Genomic DNA, 20941 nt, shown 5'->3' on the forward strand with positions numbered 1-20941 from the left:
TATGAGCAAAGCGGTGTTGAATCAACGTCGGTGATCGACGGTGATTCGACGGCGTATTAGGTCGAAGAACATGCCGATGATTCCACGTCGAATCAACGACCCTCTGCTATCTGGGAAACGTCTATCACTACTACTTAATTCAATCTGTAATAAAAGACGCTACCTCTATCAACTGCTCTTTGGTAAGGCGATGAAAACCTTCCACTGATGGATTTTCAACGAAATCCTGTGCTACCACAAACATGATTAACAAGATCAAAGAAATAAATCAAAGCAAATGGCTGCAATATACAAACTTCAAACAAAGTGGCCAAAAAAATACCCCAGAAAAAAAAATGACCACGAAAATGTTCGGGTGTTGCCAAATACCACGCCAGCACAACTTACTAAAGGAGGATAAGTGATTAGACGATCAAAGGGTCGAAAACCCGGAAATCACAGCAGCCCAAAGTCTAATCCCTAACAAATATCAACCTGCACTACAATCGCAGTACACAAAAACCTCAAGGCATCAAAACAAAAGAGCACGTTAACTGGGTGGTTCACTGCTGCACCACAACCCCTACTTACCTAGCCAAAGAAAACTAACTCAAACTCTCTAGTCTTCAGTGGTTCCCCTAAAAGGCGAAGTTTAACCGCGAACTCAGGGGTGAAGGATGTCACCCCTGAAGCAGGCCAACTAAGGGCTACCACCAAAAACAATATAACTAAAATAAAAAAGTGGTGGACTCTGGTGTCCACCCGATGGCTACCTGATTATGGTGCACGCTAGACACCCAGAAAACAGTACTCACCAAAACAATCACATTGAGACAACTTGCCGTATACCCACAACACAGGCCCACTAGGAAGCTCCCGGACAAGCCCCCATTATGTTACAACCAGCTAACCAGCGTAACACACGAATGACCCAAAAGACCAACAGACTCAAGTCTAGGGGACTTATTACAACTAAGGAGTTTACAATATAAGAAAATAGTAAATAAAAATAAAGACAATAACTAAATATGATAAGGGTAAATAACGACATCAGCTGCTGGCATGAAGGCAACCTCCTCTCACACCTGGTCACAGCTCCCATTTATAGTGCACAACATGCCAGGTAGACCAATTGGAGTCGTCCCACCAACAGGGAACACCTGGAAGACAATCAACAGACAAAACACAAGAAAATACGGGAGAACCTACAGCCACCTAGAGGTAGAAGAGGGACATAACAGTGGTGTGCTCGAATACACTGTGAAGTTGGCAAATAAATGAAAAATTGGTTTGGAATTTTTTTTCTGCACCTGAATTGAGGAATGTGTAAAGGACATTAGACACTGGATGCTTATTAATTTGCTTCTGCTTAACTCTGACAAAACTGAAGTACTTGTCCTGGGACCACATGCAGCTAGAAGTAAGTTTTCTGATTCCACAGTAACTCTGGATGGCCTTTCTGTTTCTTCAGGTGTAGCAGTAAAAGACCTCGGAGTGATTATTCACCCCAGTCTTTCATTCGAAACTCACATTGGGAAAGAAGCGGACGGTGGTTTGTTTTTTTTTGTTTATTTGTTTTTTGAGGAGTGTAGGTTGGCTTGTTGGTCTAGGAGTATGATTCTTGCTCTGGGTGTGAGAGGTCCCATGTTCAACTCCCGGACAAGCCCAAGTTTTACCTTAAATAGTGGATCTGGACTGGGGAATCAGGGATTTCACTTGGCTGAATTGTTCTTCAAGTGCTCATCTCATGAAAGTTACATCAGAAGGTGTGATGTGCTCAAATACACTGTAAAGTTGCCAGATAAATCAAAAAATGATTTTGAAAACTGCTTTTTTGCATCTGAATTCTGTTCCAAAAATCACTAAAAGCTCGGCCGCCATTATTAGTTCGCAGCGATTTACAGGTCGGCGGCGCTGCACGCGTGACATCATTTGCGCCAGTCCGTTCTTTTGTTTCCACACGGACTGTATCCTATTCTCTGCCGTGGCGTGCATTCTTGATACCGAGTCTTTTGAAAAAGACACGAAAGACAAACGCGCGGGTGCCCGTGTCCTTCAGACATGCCCAGGTTTGCGCAAACCAATGCTATTTGACTACATGCAATGCGAGCGGAAAGCAGAAGGAGCAGCCCTCAGTCACCTCCTTGGCAAGGCAGTGACGAGCAACTGATCCGTTCCTGCTGTTTCCTCCCAAGTGCCTCGCCATGCTCTCTGCTTTTCATCAGAGCAACGAAGCGTTAAAGGGTGTGCGTTGGCCAGGAACTGAACCCAGGTCAATTGTTTGGAAGGCAGCTATGCTAGCCACTATACCATCAACTCTGCAGGCTTACCTTGGGGACACATGCCTAAGTGCCATTGCTTCTGTATTTGAGGCCAAGGCAACAGCTGATTGGTCTAAGAGCTGAGGTTTCTGTAGTGTAGTGGTTATCACGTTCGTCTCACACACGAAAGGTCCCTGATTCAAAACTGGGCAGAAACAGCGCTGGGTTGGTTTATTTATTTATTTTTTGAACTCGGAAGTGAGTGACTGCTGAGCTGTGATCTCTGCTCTGTCCGTGCCGACTACGGAAGCAAGTATTTGCTTTTGACCAGCCAAGGTATGGACACATTTGCTGAACAAATCTTAAACAGTGACTCTACAGTTCTCTGTTTGTGGACAAATATACACCTGTCACTTGTTGCCAACGAAAGGAAAACACGCAGGAGCCCGTGTTCTTCACCGCTTCATGGGTCGAACGTATACAGGGGCAAACTGATGTCATTCAAACCTGCAAACAAGTACTTAAGTTGCTAGTGGAAAGACCAGTCCTCAGTCCCCTCCTTGGCCCATCCAAACAAGGCATTTGATTTCTTCCCGTGATGTTGTTGCAGCGCTTTTCGATGCTGAACCTTGTCACACTCGACCACCAGCTCATCTCTACGATGCCAAGGCCGTGCCCCTATTCTTGTGACAATTGTTTAAGTGTGACCCGCGTTTTTCTTGAGGCCCAGGCAAGAGCTAGCACACGCGTGGTGTCCGTATTGTATTGGTTACCACGTTCGCTTAACACGAGAGCGGTCCGCGATTCAAAACCGGGCGGAAACGGTGCTGATTTTCTTGAACTTGGCAGCGAACAAATGTTGAGCTGCCATCTCTGCTCTGTCCGTGCCTTTTGGAACAATCCCAAACCAAGACACTGAAAAAGCTTCGCGTGTTTTCTGCTGTGCAGTGGTTTCCCCTTGCACCTAACAAGCGAATAGACACTCCTGAGAAACCTGGCAGAGCCATGCTTTGCCTTTTGAGCTCTGCTTTCGTTAACGTCCAGTTATCACCTTGCTAAGATCAGGTACTCTAGAAACAGCCAGAAAGACAGACCCTTAATGTGACCGGATTGCTTTCTGTGGATTCGTGGTTGTCATGTTCTCCTACGTGCAGACGACCATCGGGACAAAACCTCGTTTGAATGTTTTCCCTGGCTCTCTGGTTTTCCGTCAAGGTCCGTGATGGCTGCTTTGAAAACAAAATCGGGCATTATCTACATGTCTGTTGACTGTGGAAGCATGGACATTGCAATTCGTCACGGGGAGGTGGTGTTCTCAAATACCACTTGGTTGCTCGTTTACGGAGTGAGGTCAGGTCAACAGGGCTGCACACGGCATCAGAACGCTGCAAATTGGCATTGACACTAAATGTCACTTGAACAGCCTTGAAGGACACACCCCTTAGGAGGCTTGCTTTGGTTTTAGTTTTGTTGCAGAATAAATAAAAAAAATCGTTAAAAATGTGCTCCAATTTGCAAAACAGACGAAGCCAGAAATGCCAACTAACTTTTAAGCATTTCGCATATGATGTCACTTCTTTGAACAAACAGTAACTTACCAGGAACGCGTTCGTGTAATGGTGGACTCAAAGAGCCAAACTTTACCAAATAAACAGAACATGTGCCTGGTCTCGTATTAAAATACAATTTAGACAGTAAACTATTAAACATGTCTAGTTTTATCAGGTATAATTCCCAGGGGTAATATAATTTTCAGAAGACTGGCACTTTAACGGAAACAAAGGGTTTGGGACATGACAGCTTGCTTGACCAAAATGAGCATACGGTTGAGACAGTCTGTGCATGTGAGTTCAGAAGCCACAAACAAAGGCTTCAGAGGTTCCACTGAGATTTGAACTCAGATCACTGGAGTCAAAGTCCAGGGTGCTAAAAATTACACCATGGAACCAAGACATAGCCAAAGGGTTGTTTTCACTGTCAAACCTTTGAATGATATAATGAAATTCCAGCAACACATGAACACATGATTGAAGGTTTTACCTGAAATCGTCAACCTGTTGGAAAAAAAATTCTCGGAACCCTGACTGCTGGCTACATGGTTAATCATTCATTGTTGTTTGTATTAATTTCTAGTTTTGTAATTTATCAATCAATGTCAACAGGCAATTGACATTGTAACCACATGATAATCCAAGTCAAACGTCACATGTCGTTCCACGAACAAAAACTTTATATTTTTACATCTAAAAACATAAAATACCTACTGATATTGTAATATGTGGCAGATATTCACAACAAACTGAAAAAAAATACAAATTTATCTGAAAAGGCATGCTAGCTGAAGCTTCCATTTTCACTCACGTGCAGGCAAAACTCCCGACAAGCATTCACTAAACACAAACCATGAGCATAAAACCCATGGCCCGTTAATAACCCGCGATAGCAAATATCAGAAGTGGGATTCAAACTCACACCTCCAGAAAAGACTGCAACCTAAACACAGCACCTTACACCACTCAAAATCTAGGTTATACTTAACCAGGTTCATGACACTGTATTGGAGGTGCAGAAGGCTGGTATAGGGTAAGGTGGCCTGGGCCAATCTCTTACACCTTTACAGCTTTATTAGCCATTGCACACAGGCAGAGAAATGTCTGACCAATGAGCGTTTTTGATGGAAAGAAAGAAAGAAAGAAAGAAAGAAAGAAGTGGTTGGGGTGTTGTGTGATCTGTAGCCTCGGTCACAACCGTCCTTACGTGCTCCTACGTGCACGTTTTGGTCTACGTGCAAAAAACGCAAGAAACGCATGGAGGGCGCGCGTGTGACCTGCTGATTTTCGAGCCGTAGACTGGCCGCAGACCGGCCGCAGAGGTTCTTTGTCATGTCAAACAAACTCTACGGGCGCTTACGGTTTTTTCAGGTTGCAAGACCAACGCGCGTCTTTCTGCATGAACAAAAAAAAAAAAACCGCAGCGATTTGGGAAATGCCAAAAAATCGTATGGCCGGTTGTGACCTAGGGGAGAGAATTACTGCAGACTAACGGTCCAGTAGCTTGTTGAACATGGAGAAAACCAGGAAATGGGGAAAAGGTCAACCCAGCAAAGAAATAACTTTTTTCTTTACTTATTTTTTTAACAAGACAATTTCTAGATCTACTACAATGTCATGTGAACAGATAGAATAGAAAAAGCTCTATTCCCACTTATTACTTTAGAAAACTCATTTATTATGTTTATTTAAAGAATATATCAAATAAGAAAGCTGTTTCTTTGTGTTTAGAACAAGGCACTATTCCTGGAAATACTATAAAACCAGATTGATGAGTGGAGCAGAAGAAGCAAACCCTAACTCCAGCTCTTTGGTCTAAAAACCTATTTAACATAACATTTTCAGTTAAACAACATATCAGATATTAAAGTGATAAAAAACAAACACTATGCTTCATTTAAAACAAACAGCAGAGAAACAACAACTTACTACTGTCAATGGCTTTAAATATACCACTTCCAAATATTAAAATCCAGAAAGGTAAACACAGCTAGACTCCACCCCCAACAGCTGGATCCTTTTGAACAGAGACATCGCTTTGGGCTTTGGGCGTGTGTGTGGTTTCCATGCAAAAAGTTCGATATTTCTAACATTTGACCACCAAAAATGTGCAGCTCTACCAGAGCAAAGCCTGCAAAAATAAGCTGAACTCATTAACATTCCTCTCCCCAGTAATCTGTAATATATAGATTGAGGCACTGCCTAAAAGCCCATCTGTTTCTGGGTTGTAGAATTTTCTTATATCATAGCCAGCCTCTCTTGTTTTATTTCTTTACCGTTATAGTTACTATACTGTTTCCTTATGTTGTACAAAACAGACACAGAAAGAGAATAGCTCTGGCCTGATGAGTAGAGTCAGGGCACTGATTTTATTTACAAATTCGATTTCACTGTGGGTAGCACGGTGGTGTAGTGGTTAGCGCTGTCGCCTCACAGCAAGAAGGTTCCGGGTTTGAGCCCCCCTGGCTGGTGAGGGCCTTTCTGTGCGGAGTTTGCATGTTGTCTGTGTGGGTTTCCTCTGGGTGCTCTGGTTTCCCCCCAAAGACATGCAGGTTATGTTAATTGGTGACTCTAAATTGACCGTAGGTGTGAATGGGTGTCTATGTGTCAACCCTGTGATGACCTGGCGACTTGTCCAGGGTGTACCCTGCTTTTCGCCCGTGGTCAGCTGGGATAGGCTCCTACGACCCTGTAGAACAGGATAAAGCGGCTAGAGATAATGAGATAAATCCACTGCCTGGTACGAAACCCCGGGATAAAACCCCAGCGGGATTAGAACCTCCCAGGAACTAACTCCTTGTCCGAATGGAGCTCTGGGGATTCGAGCTTTGACTTTGAAAAGATGATTGAGGTTTTGTTAAGAAAAAAAAGTGCAATTGAGGAAATATTTAAAACACTCAGCATCGGCATTATCAGCATACTAATATTAAGAAATTGTGTTATGAAACTAGAAAGACCATTAAAGAGTTTTCTAGAGTTATAGTTTGTTTGTAAAAGATGAAAATTTTTTTTAGAAGTGTGCACGTTTTGCACGAACCAGTGGAAACTCAGGCATGGTTCCAGAGAGCAACGAGCAGGCCAGGAAGGGCAGTTTGGGGGGGCTTGCCGTAGTTAGTTGGACAAAACCCTCAAACACAGCAGGGGAATTAGCACAAGTGGTAGAGTGCTTGCTTAGCATGTAAGCAGTAGTGAGCTTGAGGCCCACATTCTCCAAAACAGTAACTGCCATCTTGCTTGCTTTTAACAGAGAAAAACTTTCTTGTCATCTTGCAAACCATCTGAATCATCTGCACTTTCAGCCAAGTCAAGATCAAATTTCTTTTGCCACATTCAAAGCAGCACATCTGTGAAAACAGTCAGTATTTGGATTAAACCCACAACCTTGGCACTGTTTGCAACAATGACCGAAATCAACTAGCTGCATACTACTTTTCTGCTGATATGCTCCTCTGATGAGCTCCGAATGTTAGCTAACACAGATTCCTTTCAGTTTGCTTGTCTTTATTTCCTGAATTGCTGACTGACCTCAGTATCTCCAACTCACATTTTTCAACAGGGTTGTCATATTCCCACCATCCACTATGAAATTCTAACTCTTGCTTGTGTGCAAAGTCAGCTTAGACAGCTTTTACAAAGTGAAAATATGATGCTTACCTGCTTGTATTAGCAAGAAGGTCCGGGTTCGAGCCCCGTGGCCGGCGAGGGCCTTTCTGTGCGGAGTTTGCATGTTCTCCCCATGTCCACATGGGTTTCCTCTGGGTGTGCCGGTTTCCCCCACAGTCCAAAGACATGCAGGTTAGGTTAACTGGCAAATCTAAATTGACCGTAGGTGTGAATGTGAGTGTGAATGGTTGTCTGTGTCTATGTGTCAGCCCTGTGATGACCTGGTGACTTGTCCAGGGTGTACCCCGCCTTTTGCCCGTAGTCAGCTGGGATAGGCTCCAGCTTGCCTGCGACCCTGTAGAACAGGATAAAGCGGCTAGAGATAATGAGATGAGACCTGCTTGTATTCTTAAACCTGCTGATGAAAAGCTTGCATCTGTCCTGAAAAGGCACTTTTCACCACCTTCTACCCAACTGCTGTCATTGAACAATGAAGCAACAAATGCTTCCTGAGGCATGCCCCAAAAGTGTGAGAAGCATGCCAGGGACTCCATGTCAGGAGATTGGGTTGTTTTAGTGGCAAAACCCTTGAAGCTCACCAACTGATATTCAAGCAAATGGGAGTCAAATTACACTCCCCCAGAATAATATCCGCTTCTGGGCAATCACTCACTTGAAAATAAACAAAAAACCAATGGAAACTCAGGCATGGTTCCAGAGAGCAACAAGCAGGTCAGGAAGGGCAGTTTGGGAAACTCCCGGTATTAATTGGACAAACCCTACCTAGCTGCTGGGGAATTAGCTCAAGTGGTAAAGTGCTTGCTTCGCATAGGCAGGGGCCCAATCTTTGAGCTCTCGGCGCATGCAGGAAACATCACGAAAATAAACACCAACGGAGTGAAGGGGATTTGGTGAAATTCTACCGTGGGCTTTTTGTGTGGAAGTGTATTAATGTTGTGTTTGAGTTGAAAGTTTGCAGGTTGTCGCGCCGGACGGGATTCGATACCGCGACACTTCTGGTGATCTTCTCTGTCGTTCTGAAAAAAATAAAAAAACAGTGCAGCGCGTCATTTGTCGACTCCTCCTCCACGAAGAACAGCGCAGCACATCTCATCTCCCGACAGACTCCTGCATGGGGAGGGATTGTCGATCTTCTCCGTCTCAATTTTCGGCGTGGAAAAAATAAAAAGAAAAAAGAAAACCGCGCAGCGCGCCATTCATCGATGCCTCCACCATAAAAAGAGCAGCGCGGGATTCTTCGATGCCTCCTCCACCGATGCATTCATTCGTTTATTTGAAATGTTTATCTATGGCTAACTGTACTCTAACTTATGGCAATGCAATGCTATGACAAATGGTGGTAATAAAAGAAAATGTCTTTACCTTATATTAGCAGTGACAAGAACTGTGTATATTAATAGTAATGCTTTCCCATGTTCATGTTAATTGTTTGATGGTAATAATAAAGTGGCACAGACACAATATGCTGTTTTTTTTTAGCTGCTACAACTGTTGACTTAGGATGATACACAGGATACAGTAACTTTATAGTAGACCTAATAGGGAGAGGTGTTTCTCCTTATATTAGTAGAATTACTACTAAAAGTTTGCCAATAATAATTATCTTCATATAGTCAGTCCATTTAATGTTCAGGTTGTTTGATGGTGAAGTTAAGTGCACAAAGACAGTAACACAATATGTGGTGTATTTTGTATGATAAAGGTTTTTTTTATGATGATACACAGGCCGAGACAAATACATCTGAGTGCAATCAATCACTTTTAATGTATCTGAAATTGGACAGTAAAAAACAAGAGATGAAACATCAAGTTTAAAAACCAAGCATGTATTTAATCACTCACACAAACCAATGTACAATTTACAGGGAGAAATGTGTATGAGTAAAGGGGGAAGGTTGTCAGGAAAACTATGTACATGTAAAAACTACATAATATATGTGGTATATACACACACACAAACACACTATATACAAGCAATAGCAGCAGAACTTATACACACACTATATACATATTGTACAATAGAAGAACTACTTTTGAGCTCTCTGTTCTTCCAACCACTCTTCAACAGACTTGCCACCTGAGGCCTGGGAACAGAAAGTCGCGCTCCCAAAGCGACTATGCCCATACTCTTTAGTCTTGGGTTTGCCACATTGGCTACACATGTTATATGTCGCACCCCTTACATATTTTCTTTTCTCCGCACTACCACTGGCCTCTTCAGCGGCTCGCCGACGCCTGTTCCTCTCTGTGTACCGTGAAACAGGAGGTGGTGGGCCAGCGGGAGGAGGCGGCGGGCCAGCGGGCGGAGGTGGCGCAGGTACAGATGGGGCTGCACCAGGTGTTGAGGCAGCCAAAGTCGTGGCTGGGAGCTGGAGAAAGGGAACAGGTGGTGCAGGAACAGTCATTGCTGGGAGCTGTACCAATGTGAAGGGAGTTGGCACTGGCAGTGCACTGGTGCCTAATGTTGCAGGGAGAGGAAAAACGGGTGGTGGGGTGGGGGCAATTGGACGGTCTTGGCAGTCTTTGGGGCGACGGCCTGGGCGTAGCAGAGGAGCCCGGCCCTCCAGATTCGGGGGGAACACAAATTCATGTCATTGCCCAGATGATGCAGGAGGGACGATCAGTTTTTCCTGCGGCTGCGGAAGCTGGGCAGGGGCGACGGGAATTTGGGGTGCTGGAGTCAGTCCCTGAGTGAGTGTACTCATCTCCTGACCTTTCAGCCGCTGTTGAAACCTGAAATGAGAGTTTGTGGGAGGGTCATTTGTGTGTTCATGGGACAATTATGAGACCATTATTGTGTAAATTTGAGGGAAATCAATAAAAAAGGGGGAGACCTACCACTGAATAAGTGTCCGCTGGTTGATTTGAAACAACTGAAATGTTGTATCTGCCATCAACCGTGGGCTGGCAATGATCAAGTCACGGATGTGGTGGTAATCATCCAGAATTCTGGTCCACCTGGGAGTGGAAACACCGGCCTTCCTGGTAGTGCACTTGTGCAAAGTGCACAAGCGTGTGCACATGGCGTCTACCAAGCGGCTGGTACCAGGCCACTGAGCCGGCCCCCCAGGGTGACCTATCAAGCTGCGCTTGACGCTCTCCACACCCGGTGTGACTCCAGACCGCTTCGGTGCCTTGAATCGACCAGACGACAGCCGCTCCTGGCGACGTGGCTGGTAGTCGATCCTCTCCTTGTCGCTGTCTGGGAGTGCCGCCCACAGCTGGATGACCTCGGTCACCTGTGGCTCAGTGAGGTAGGCGGCATCTCGCAGGTCCACCAGGTAAGCAGCCAGCTCTTGCACTTTGTCCCACCCAGGAATGCCATCTGGTCCAACGACGACGCCCTAAATAAAAAAAAAATTAAAAAGTATTCATTAGTAGTGGTAAATGTAAAATGTAGTAACATTAACTTGGAATTGAAATATCTGTTAGTGTCTTACCTGAGCCCCTGAAGTGGTGGCAGCAGCAGTAGCAGCAGGGTGCAGTCCTTGACCCGACATGGACGGAACGGCGGCAGCAGCAACTGGACGCTGACCTCCACCCGTGGACGTGGACGGCAGTTCTGGTAGAGGTGGTGGTGAAGGTGCCTGACGCCTTGTGGTTGAGGGCCTCCTTTCAATGTCATGGTCATCGTCAGTCAGCACAGGAACTGTGATGTCCTCTGTCTCCTCCTCAAAGCCTTCATCCTCAATGTCCTCGTCATCAATGTCCTCCACCAGCTGGTCCTCCTCCTCTTGGTTGTGGAGCGTTGGAGTAAGTGATATGCCAGTCTGGCTGTACAGGTACTCCATGGCCAACAATTCACCTATGAAAAGTAAAACAGAAAAACAGAAAATTGTTCATATTCAAGTAATACATTAAAATGTAACTATATGATACACTGCCTGAGGTAATTTTGTCCTTTTTGAATAAGTGATCAGTGCTAACCTGTGTAGACTCCAGGACTGCGGTACTGCTCATCCCAACGTTTTCCCAGAACGGCTTGGCTGAGCCGATCCACGGCCTCCTGCAGAACACTGCCGTAGGTGCGCATGGAAGTGGGTGCTTGAACAGAGTCCTTCATTCTGTCCTCGTTCCAGCGCATCAGTCCTTCCAGAAGATACGCCTGGAAATGCGAGGCGCTGGCACTGGTTCCTGATGGATAAATACATGAACACAAAAAAGTCAGGACCCCAGGTCACAGAATTATATGCCATGCTCCTCCTGTTATAACACAATTTCCATTACAACCAGACATACATTACAAAAGGAGTGTTACGCTCACATCACAAGTGAGAAATAATGTAGAGGAGGCATGGAGCCAGTTCACTTATTTTACTTTTCAAAGCCAGCGCTACAAATTCAACCAAAGAGTGAAACAAAACAAAAGCCAGAATATGAACTTTAAAGTCCTTCAAAGAGGCACGCCGCTCAAGATTGAACGGGAGGCACTGAGAAGGACGTCATCTTGCCCTCGCTGCTCTCTCCTACGTAGAAAAAAGAGCCAGGTCATTTTGAAGGAGCATCAGGTGGACCCACGCGTCCCTCGTCAGCCTAATCGGCTACATCTTGCACACCTGAGAAGACACAAAAAAAAGCAGGAGGGCGGAAAAACCAAGACACGCCCTTTGGGCCGCCACAAGAAGTCATATCAAACTATTAATAAAGTACCCCCCCCCCCCCCAAAAAAAAGAGAAAGTAAATACCTGGGATAAACCTAGTCAGGTGAAGATGGAAAGACTCCAGGGAGGTGGAGCCACGGGCACACCTGTAGCAGTTGAGCACCACGTCGCCTTTCTTCAGGGTGCCCGTTTTAATGTAGAGGGGGAAGTCTGGGTCCTGGATGCAGGTCACGTGCTTCTTCTGATCCTTCCATATTCCCTGGATCCATTCGTGGTCGAGCAGAGGAACACCCAGAGTGTCCTTCCCAGCTGGGCTGTCAAACAGACTGATCAATGCTTCAAGCAGTCTGGAGGTCTCCTCCACGCCCCTGGTCCTCCTCCGACAGTGCAGCGCCAACTCCCTCCGAGATATCCAGGCATTGAGAGCCTCCTCTGTGATGTCCAGGATGCCCTTCGCCGCCAGCTCGCTCTTCTTAGCTTCACGAAGAGCAGACACATCCTCGGGATCCCACTCAAAGATGCACTTGGACAGGCGCATCATAAAAATGCCATACAGGGGATGAGCCTCTGTGTTGACACCTGCGGCAAAGCGGCGCATGAAATGCCACACGTCAAGGCGCACTTGGAGCTCATCCCAGTCGGCAAACATCCTGTTCACTGCCCCACTGCAGCAGTCTCTGTCCACGTACATAATGTCGGGTGGAGCTACACCTGCCTCCCTGTACCGCTTCATTAGGCCTGTTGCCATCCCATCCAGAGCATGTGAAAGAAAGTGAACAGAGGCTGTTAGCTGTAGTCATCTTCAAAACAACTATACTATACTACAATAAATGTATTACGCCATGTAATTTAATTTAATGTAATTTCTACTGATTACTTGTCTACCCTTACTCTTAAAATAGCTGGACCTGTATGGGGTAGTAGTAAATCATGTAATGATTTAACCAGCTGGCATGCATTCTATTTAAGTGTGGGATTACAACATTGATTGCCTTCCCCCATGCTTAATGGCAGTGGACAAAAGACGGCATTCCAATGTTGGAAAAACACGACCCATCTACATAATTGCCCATCACAGGTGATAGAAAATAATGACCACCGAAACTTCTCACAATAGCCTTATTTTCTCATTGTCGTTAATGAGTTTCTCCTCATGACCGCAAGATCTCGTAATTAGGCGACTGTAAAGACTGTTTCTTTTTTAACACGAATAAAATAAAATCTGCTATTTTCGATATTCAAACCGCTTGAGACATTAATATGACGGAATATACTAGAGCATACATCAACGTCACATATTCTTCTGTTTACTCGACATTCGGTAGCACTGTTTACAGTCTTTACATCTGCACATTCCTCATTGAATCGGCTAAACCATGGTCGGTTTTAAAACAAATAAACCGTTTTGAGTACATACAAATACATTTCAGTACGCAGTTTGCCTTTTACATTTAATCGGTTTAGTCTGATTAAACAAATGCGACAATTTCCCCCTTCCTCATACAAGTAAGCCAGATTTCAGGTGGGCAGGCTGTTTGTTTGACCATTTAACCCGTTTTCACCAGAAATGAAGCACAACAACAAATTTTAAACCGTTTGGGTTTAATATCTTTTCGTATAAGTAAGAGATTTCCTTTACAGCCACCTACGTTAATGGTAGTCAATTACCACAGGCAGAAGAACAACACCGTGTATCACGAAACTTTACGAATTTTACGCTCAGCATTTTATGTAAAATCAAGAATCAGTAGCGACTACATTTCTCCGTATCATCCACCAAAAATCTCAAAGTTACATATACATTTACCTAGGAGAAATGCAAGTCCACTTACCTCGTTGAATCGCTGTGATGTTCTGATCACGAATGACAAGAGAACGAGCGGGCAGGGCCTAAAGTAAGCCCATGGGAGGCAACCTCATTGGTCAAAAGTAAGCCCACTGGCCCAAAGTAAGCCCATGGGAGGCAACCTCATTGGTCAAAAGTAAGCCCATGTCGGACCTGATTGGCCACTGTGGGCTTACTTTGGGCTTACTTTAGCGGTAACAGTGAGACACAGTAGGCGCACGTAAGAGGCAGTGGGATCGATACCCACGTTCTCCAAAGCAGCAACTTTGCATTTTACTTACTTGCATTTTAGAGAGAAAAAACTTTCTTGTCATCTTGCAAACCATCTGAATCCTCTGCACTTTCAGCTAAGTCAGTATCAAATTTCTTTCGCCACATTCAAAGCAGCACATCTGTGAAAACAGCCACTATTTGGATTAAACCCACAACCGTGGCATTGCTTGCAACAATGACCAAATCAACTCATTGCACACTATTTTACTGCTGATATGCTCCTCTGATGAGCTGTGAAGGCTAGCTATCACAGATTCCTTTCAATTTGCTTGTCTTTATTTCTTGAATTGCTGACTGACCTCAGTATCTCCAACTCACATTTTTCAGCCAGCTTGATATTATTCGGGCATTACGAGCCCAATTGTAGTAAAGGAAATTGGGAGGTGCCTGACCCCCACTGTCTTTTGACATCTGTAAGGTCTTCATCCTTCTCCGAGGTTTCTTTCCATGCCATATAAATTTTGACAGAGAGCCTTCAACATCTAAAATGACTTTCCTATTCATCTTAAGTGGCAACATTTGCATAGGGTATAATATCCTGGGAAATATATTCATTGTAATCAAACTTATTCTACCCATCCAAGACATCGGAAGATCAAACCACCTGTTAAGGTTATCTTTAACAGATGTTACAATTGCTTTCAATTTTCGTTTATACAGCTCTTTAATGTCTGCTGAAACTCTGATGCCCAGATATGTAAAACCTGAGGTTGACCATCTGAAAAGGAAACTGACAGGAGTTACCCAGTCCCCCAAGTCACCCAACGGTAAGGCCTCCAACTTGTTATAGCTAATTTTATACCCTGAAATCAGGTCAAATTGATTTATGATTTATTTTAAAGTAGGGATGAAATTCTCAGGGTTATTAATGAACAGTAATATGTTGTCAGCATAAAGCAAGATTCTGTATTCAACCTCTCCTAACTTGCACAGTTTTGGGTTGCCACAATCGCTCAGATCATGAGAAACATCTGTACTTCTACCGATTACCTAAAATAATTGAAAATCAGGGGGAGGAAACCAGAAAATTGTCAGAGGAGTGTCGTCGTCTCTGGCTTGCCAAACTAAACCAAGATCTGAGCGACAAAAATTCACACAACATAAGAGCGTGTTCAGTTCACTTTGTATCAGGTATGAGGTTTTTTTTTTTTTTTTTAAGTTTTGATCAATGCCTGAAAATTAAACATGACACCATATTTCTACTGTCTAGCTGTGATGGTGCTTCTGTATGTTCTCTTGAGAGGAAGCTAAAGTTAAAAATCACAATCAGCCATCTGCTGTCAGCTGAGGTAGGTCCACAGGGGATGTGATTCATGACCTACAGTATATCACTGTACATGTAATGTACACAGTACACATCTTTGCTTTCACCAGATATTTGTCACCAAATTTCCATGCTTTTCGTTCCCTGACCCAGCCACAGCACATCTGGTAATAAGCTTCTAGTCCCTTGAAACACTTCAGATCCTCAGCAGTGTGGGGACTTAGCAAAAAAAAAAGTAGTTGATGATGTGTGGGTATGTCACAGCCAGCAGCAATGCACTGTCTTCACTCAGCTCCTCTCCCATTTCATATGGTTCCAGACTATTGATTAACTGCAATTTCACCATATAGCAGGCTCTTACACTGGGCTCTAGGCTTTCTACATACTTTCTAGCAGTTTCTGTCTTCTTACTGCAAAGTTTTTTAGTCAATACTATTACAAAAATCAAGATTTTTTTCTTTTCTGCATGAAATGCAAGCATTGTTTGTTTATGGAAATCAATATCTCTAATATTGCACGCATCCAGAACTTTCATGTTTTGGTGGCATCGGTGAGAACACTGTATTGGAGGTCCAGAAAGCTGGTATAGGGTAAGGTGGCCTGGACCCATCTCTTGCACCTTTGCAGCTTTGTTAGCCATTACAAACAGGCAGAGAAATGTCTGGCCAACAAGCGTTCTTGATAGAGTAAATAAATAAAAAAGAAGGGGTAGGGGGTGTTGTGTGATCTGTTTAATGAAAAAGTAGAGAAAAGAATTACTGCAGACTAACAGTCCAGTTGCTTTTGTTGAGCATGGAGAAAAGTTAAACCAAGCAAAGAAAGAATTTTTTTTAAGATAACTATTTCTAGAACTACTCCAACACCATGAAGATGCATAGAATAGTAAAAGCCAGCCCTTATACTAATTTTTCACTGTAAAATATCCATCTACTCTTCTTATAAGGAAAACATACCAAACATTGAAATCATTTACTAAAGAAAAAAGGTATCTTTCTTGAACAAAAACTCCATTCTTGGAAACACTTCAATACTATAGAACAAGCCCCTATTTTAACTCTCTGTTATAAAAATTTACTTAATATAACATTTTTATTTACAGAACATACCAGATATTAAACTGATAAAAACAGATATGACACTCAATCTTAGCCAAAAGCAATAGCTTGCTGTAGTCAATAGCTTTAAATAAACCACTTCCAAATATTAAACTCCAGAAAGGTAAACACAGCTAGACTCCGCCCCCAACAGCTGGATCCTTTTGAAGAGAGATGTCACCGTGTGTGTGTGTGTGTGTGTGTGTGGTTTCCATACAAAAGGTTCGATATTTCTAACATTTGACCATGAAACATGTCCAGCTCTACCAGAGCAAAGCCTGCAAAAATAAGCTGAGCTCATTAACATCCCTCTCCTCGGAAATGTTTAGTAAAAGGTGAAAGATTTGCGCATCAGTGAAGAGAAACCTGAGCTGCACTGAACACTGGATCAGGTTAGTGACACTGGATTGGAGGCTGGGAGACTCTCAGCCGAGGGTGTAGGTTTGGTATTAACACTGGTGGGGACAGAAACCCAATGCCAACCCCCAGTGGCGCCAACTTCCGGTTAACATTAGAGTCACAATATTTTGCTCCGTTGTGTTCCACCAAAAGAGATCCATCATCTCTCCAAAGTCCAGACTTTTAAAATTTGAAGTTCAGAATTGTACTAACTCATGAATAATAATAATCAATTCATTTGATTAATTGCAAATCTTGCATGTGATGATTATCTCATTCTACCAATTTGCAAATGTGTTTTAAGCGAATAACGCATTGACTGTCGGGAGGGTGTATGTTCCTTTCCCTCATAAACGGAAGTGAACCCTGTCATACGGTGATTGCTACACTTTGATCTGCGCTGGTTTCTATGTTAGATTGATAAATGAGGGCTATTGCGTCATCCTCGTTAGTATAGTGGACAGTATCTCCGCCTGTCACGCGGAAGACCGGGGTTCGATTCCCCGACGGGGAGGCTTTAAAAATTTATTACCTTGTGCAGCAGGGGGGGATGGAGTGGTTAGCACTGTCGCCTCACAGGAAGAAGGTTCTGGGTTTGAGCCCAGCGGCTGGTGGGGGCCTTTCTGTGTGGAGTTTGCGTGTTCTCCCTGTGTCAGCTCTGGTTAACCCCACAGTTCAAAGACATGTAGTTCAGTTAACATGGGCTGGTCTCAGGCTGAAGTGCCCTTGAGCAAGGTACTGAAAGGAGATGTGCAGAACCATGGCCTCACTTCTTGTTTTTAAATGCCTTGAGACCTCAAGAATGGCATAGGAATAGTTTTAAGCGGTAATATATAGATTGAGGCACTGCCAAAAAAGCCCATCTGTTTCTGGGTTGTAGAATTTTCTTATATCATAGCCAGAATGATAAAATTATGCTTGTCAGTTAAAGGTAAGCAGTACAATGAAATTCATCATGGCAAGAAATCAGAAAACAACTCGATGGGTTTCTCACGACTCAGTTGTTGGGTTTCCTGTGGTGGCACAGAACCAAAACCATCAGAAAACAACTCGATGGGTTTCTTTATATATCCACACTCTATGCATATGGGGCTCCACTAGCACTGGCCACTAGGCGGTGTGTAGGACTGGTAATTACTAACACTGGCCACAAGGCGGTGTGTATGACTGGTAATTACTAACACTGGCCACAAGGCGGTGTGTATGACTGGTAATTACTAACACTGGCCACTAGGCGGAGTATATGACTGGTAATTACTAACACTGGCCACTAGGCGGTGTGCATGACTGGTAATTTACTAACACTGGCCACTAGGCGGTGTGCATGACTGGTAACTACTAACACTGGCCACTAGGCGGTGTGCATGACTGGTAATTACTGACACTGGCCACTAGGCGGTGTGTATGACTGGTAATTACTGACACTGGCCACTAGGCGGTGTGTATGACTGGTAATTACTGACACTGGCCACTAGGCGGTGTGCATGACTGGTAATTACTGACACTGGCCACTAGGCGGTGTGCATGACTGGTAACTACTGACACTGGCCACTAGGCGGTGTGTATGACTGGTAATTACTGACACTGGCCACTAGGCGGTGTGTATGGTGTGTATGACTGGTAATTAGGGAAAGGAACATACACCCTCCCGACAGTCAATGCGTTATTCGCTTAAAACACATTTGCAAATTGGTAGAATGAGATAATCATCACATGCAAGATTTGCAATTAATCAAATGAATTGATTATTATTATTATTATTCATGAGTTAGTACAATTCTGAACTTCAAATTTTAAAAGTCTGGACTTTGGAGAGATGATGGATCTCTTTTGGTGGAACACAACGGAGCAAAATATTGTGACTCTAATGTTAACCGGAAGTTGGCGCCACTGGGGGTTGGCATTGGGTTTCTGTCCCCACCAGTGTTAATACCAAACCTACACCCTCGGCTGAGAGTCTCCCAGCCTCCAATCCAGTGTCACTAACCTGATCCAGTGTTCAGTGCAGCTCAGGTTTCTCTTCACTGACCGCAAATCTTTCACCTTTTACTAAACATTTCCGGGGAGAGGGATGTTAATGAGCTCAGCTTATTTTTGCAGGCTTTGCTCTGGTAGAGCTGGACATGTTTCATGGTCAAATGTTAGAAATATCGAACCTTTTGCATGGAAACCACACACACACACACACACGGTGACATCTCTCTTCAAAAGGATCCAGCTGTTGGGGGCGGAGTCTAGCTGTGTTTACCTTTCTGGAGTTTAATATTTGGAAGTGGTTTATTTAAAGCTATTAACTACAGCAAGCTATTGCTTTTGGTTAAGATTGAGTGTCGTATCTGTTTTTATCAGTTTAATACCTGGTCTGTTCTGTAAATAAGAATGTTATATTAAGTAAATTTTTATAACAGAGTGTTAAAATAGGGGCTTGTTCTATAGTATTGAAGTGTTTCCAAGAATGGAGTTTTTGTTCAAGAAAGATACCTTTTTTCTTTAGTAAATGATTTCAATGTTTGGTATGTTTTCTTTATAAGAAGAGTAGCTAGATATTTTACAGTGAAAAATTAGTATAAGGGCTGGCTTTTACTATTCTATGTATCTTCATGGTGTTGGAGTAGTTCTAGAAATAGTTATCTTAAAAAAATTATTTCTTTGCTTGGTTTAACTTTTCTCCATGCTCAACAAAAGCAACTGGACTGTTAGTCTGCAGTAATTCTTTTCTCTACTTTTTCATTAAACAGATCACACAACACCCCCTACCCCTTCCTTTTTTATTTATTTACTTATCTATCTATCTATCAAGAACGCTTGTTGGCCAGAGATTTCTCTGCCTGTTTGTAATGGCTAACAAAGCTGCAAAGGTGCAAGAGATGGGCCCAGGCCACCTTACCCTATACCAGCTTTCTGGACCTCCAATACAGTGTTCTCACCGATGCCACCAAACCATGAAAGTTCTAGATGCATGCAATATTAGAGATATTGATTTCCATAAACAAACAATGCTTGCATTTCATGCAGAAAAGAAAAAAAACCTTGATTTTTGTAATAGTATTGACTAAAAAAATTTGCAATAAGAAGACAGAAGCTGCTAGAAAGTATGTAGAAAGCCTAGAGCCCAGTGTAAGAGCCTGCTATATGGCAAAATTGCAGTTAATCAATAGTCTTGAACCATATGAAATGGGAGAGGAGCTGAGTGAAGACAGCACATTGCTGCTGGTTGTGACATACCCACACATCATCAACTACTTTTTTTTTTTTGCTAAGTCCCCACACTGCTGAGGATCTGAAGTGTTTCAAGGGACTAGAAGCTTATTACCAGATGTGCCGTGGCTGGGTCAGGGAATGAAAAGCATGGAAATTTGGTGACAAATATCTGGTGAAAGCAAAGGTGTGTACTGTGTACATTACATGTACAGTGATATACTGTAGGTCATGAATCACATCCCCTGTGGGCCTACCTCAGCTGACAGCAGATGGCTCATTGTGATTTTTAACTTTAGCTTCCTCTCAAGAGAACATACAGAAGCACCATCACAGCTAGACAGTAGAAATATGGTGTCATGTTTAATTTTCAGGCATTGATCAAAACTTAAAAAAAACCCCTCATACCTGATACAAAGTGAACTGAACACGCTCTTATGTTGTGTGGATTTTTGTCGCTCAGATCTTGGTTTAGTTTGGCAAGCCAGAGATGACAACACTCCTCTGACAATTTTCTGGTTTCCTCCCCCTGATTTTCAATTAGTTTAGGTAAATCGGTAGAAGTACAGATGTTTCTCACGATCTGAGCGATTGTGGCAACCCAAAACTGTGCAAGTTAGTAGAGGTTGAATACAGAATCTTGCTTTATGCTGACAACATATTACTGTTCATTAATAACCCTGAGAATTTCATCCCTACTTTAAAATAAATCATAAATCAATTTGACCTGATTTCAGGGTATAAAATTAACTATAACAAGTTGGAGGCCTTACCGTTGGGTGACTTGGGGGACTGAGTAACTCCTGTCAGTTTCCTTTTCAGGTGGTCAACCTCAGGTTTTACATATCTGGG

General features: G+C 43.4%; 8 non-coding genes across 8 annotated transcripts; 4 read left to right on the plus strand and 4 right to left on the minus strand.

The window, feature by feature from the left end:
• Window positions 1-2385: 2385 nt before the first annotated feature.
• Window positions 2386-2458, plus strand: trnav-cac (transfer RNA valine (anticodon CAC)). The gene has a single exon. It is a non-coding gene; the product is annotated as a tRNA-Val (tRNA).
• A 1658-nt stretch (window positions 2459-4116) lies between these two features.
• On the minus strand, window positions 4117-4188 carry trnaq-uug (transfer RNA glutamine (anticodon UUG)). The gene has a single exon. It is a non-coding gene; the product is annotated as a tRNA-Gln (tRNA).
• A 1332-nt stretch (window positions 4189-5520) lies between these two features.
• Window positions 5521-5712, minus strand: LOC132898819 (U2 spliceosomal RNA). Its single transcript, XR_009656586.1, has one exon. It is a non-coding gene; the product is annotated as a U2 spliceosomal RNA (small nuclear RNA).
• A 10664-nt stretch (window positions 5713-16376) lies between these two features.
• On the minus strand, window positions 16377-16568 carry LOC132898946 (U2 spliceosomal RNA). Its single transcript, XR_009656608.1, has one exon. It is a non-coding gene; the product is annotated as a U2 spliceosomal RNA (small nuclear RNA).
• A 183-nt stretch (window positions 16569-16751) lies between these two features.
• LOC132896280 (U5 spliceosomal RNA) lies at window positions 16752-16866 on the minus strand. Its single transcript, XR_009655986.1, has one exon. It is a non-coding gene; the product is annotated as a U5 spliceosomal RNA (small nuclear RNA).
• A 467-nt stretch (window positions 16867-17333) lies between these two features.
• Window positions 17334-17405, plus strand: trnad-guc (transfer RNA aspartic acid (anticodon GUC)). Its single transcript has one exon. It is a non-coding gene; the product is annotated as a tRNA-Asp (tRNA).
• A 1491-nt stretch (window positions 17406-18896) lies between these two features.
• LOC132896351 (U5 spliceosomal RNA) lies at window positions 18897-19010 on the plus strand. Its single transcript, XR_009656005.1, has one exon. It is a non-coding gene; the product is annotated as a U5 spliceosomal RNA (small nuclear RNA).
• A 177-nt stretch (window positions 19011-19187) lies between these two features.
• On the plus strand, window positions 19188-19377 carry LOC132898993 (U2 spliceosomal RNA). Its single transcript, XR_009656612.1, has one exon. It is a non-coding gene; the product is annotated as a U2 spliceosomal RNA (small nuclear RNA).
• Window positions 19378-20941: the final 1564 nt, after the last annotated feature.

This window comes from Neoarius graeffei, chromosome 1 (assembly GCF_027579695.1).
Source record: "Neoarius graeffei isolate fNeoGra1 chromosome 1, fNeoGra1.pri, whole genome shotgun sequence".
NCBI classification, from domain to species: domain Eukaryota; kingdom Metazoa; phylum Chordata; class Actinopteri; order Siluriformes; family Ariidae; genus Neoarius; species Neoarius graeffei.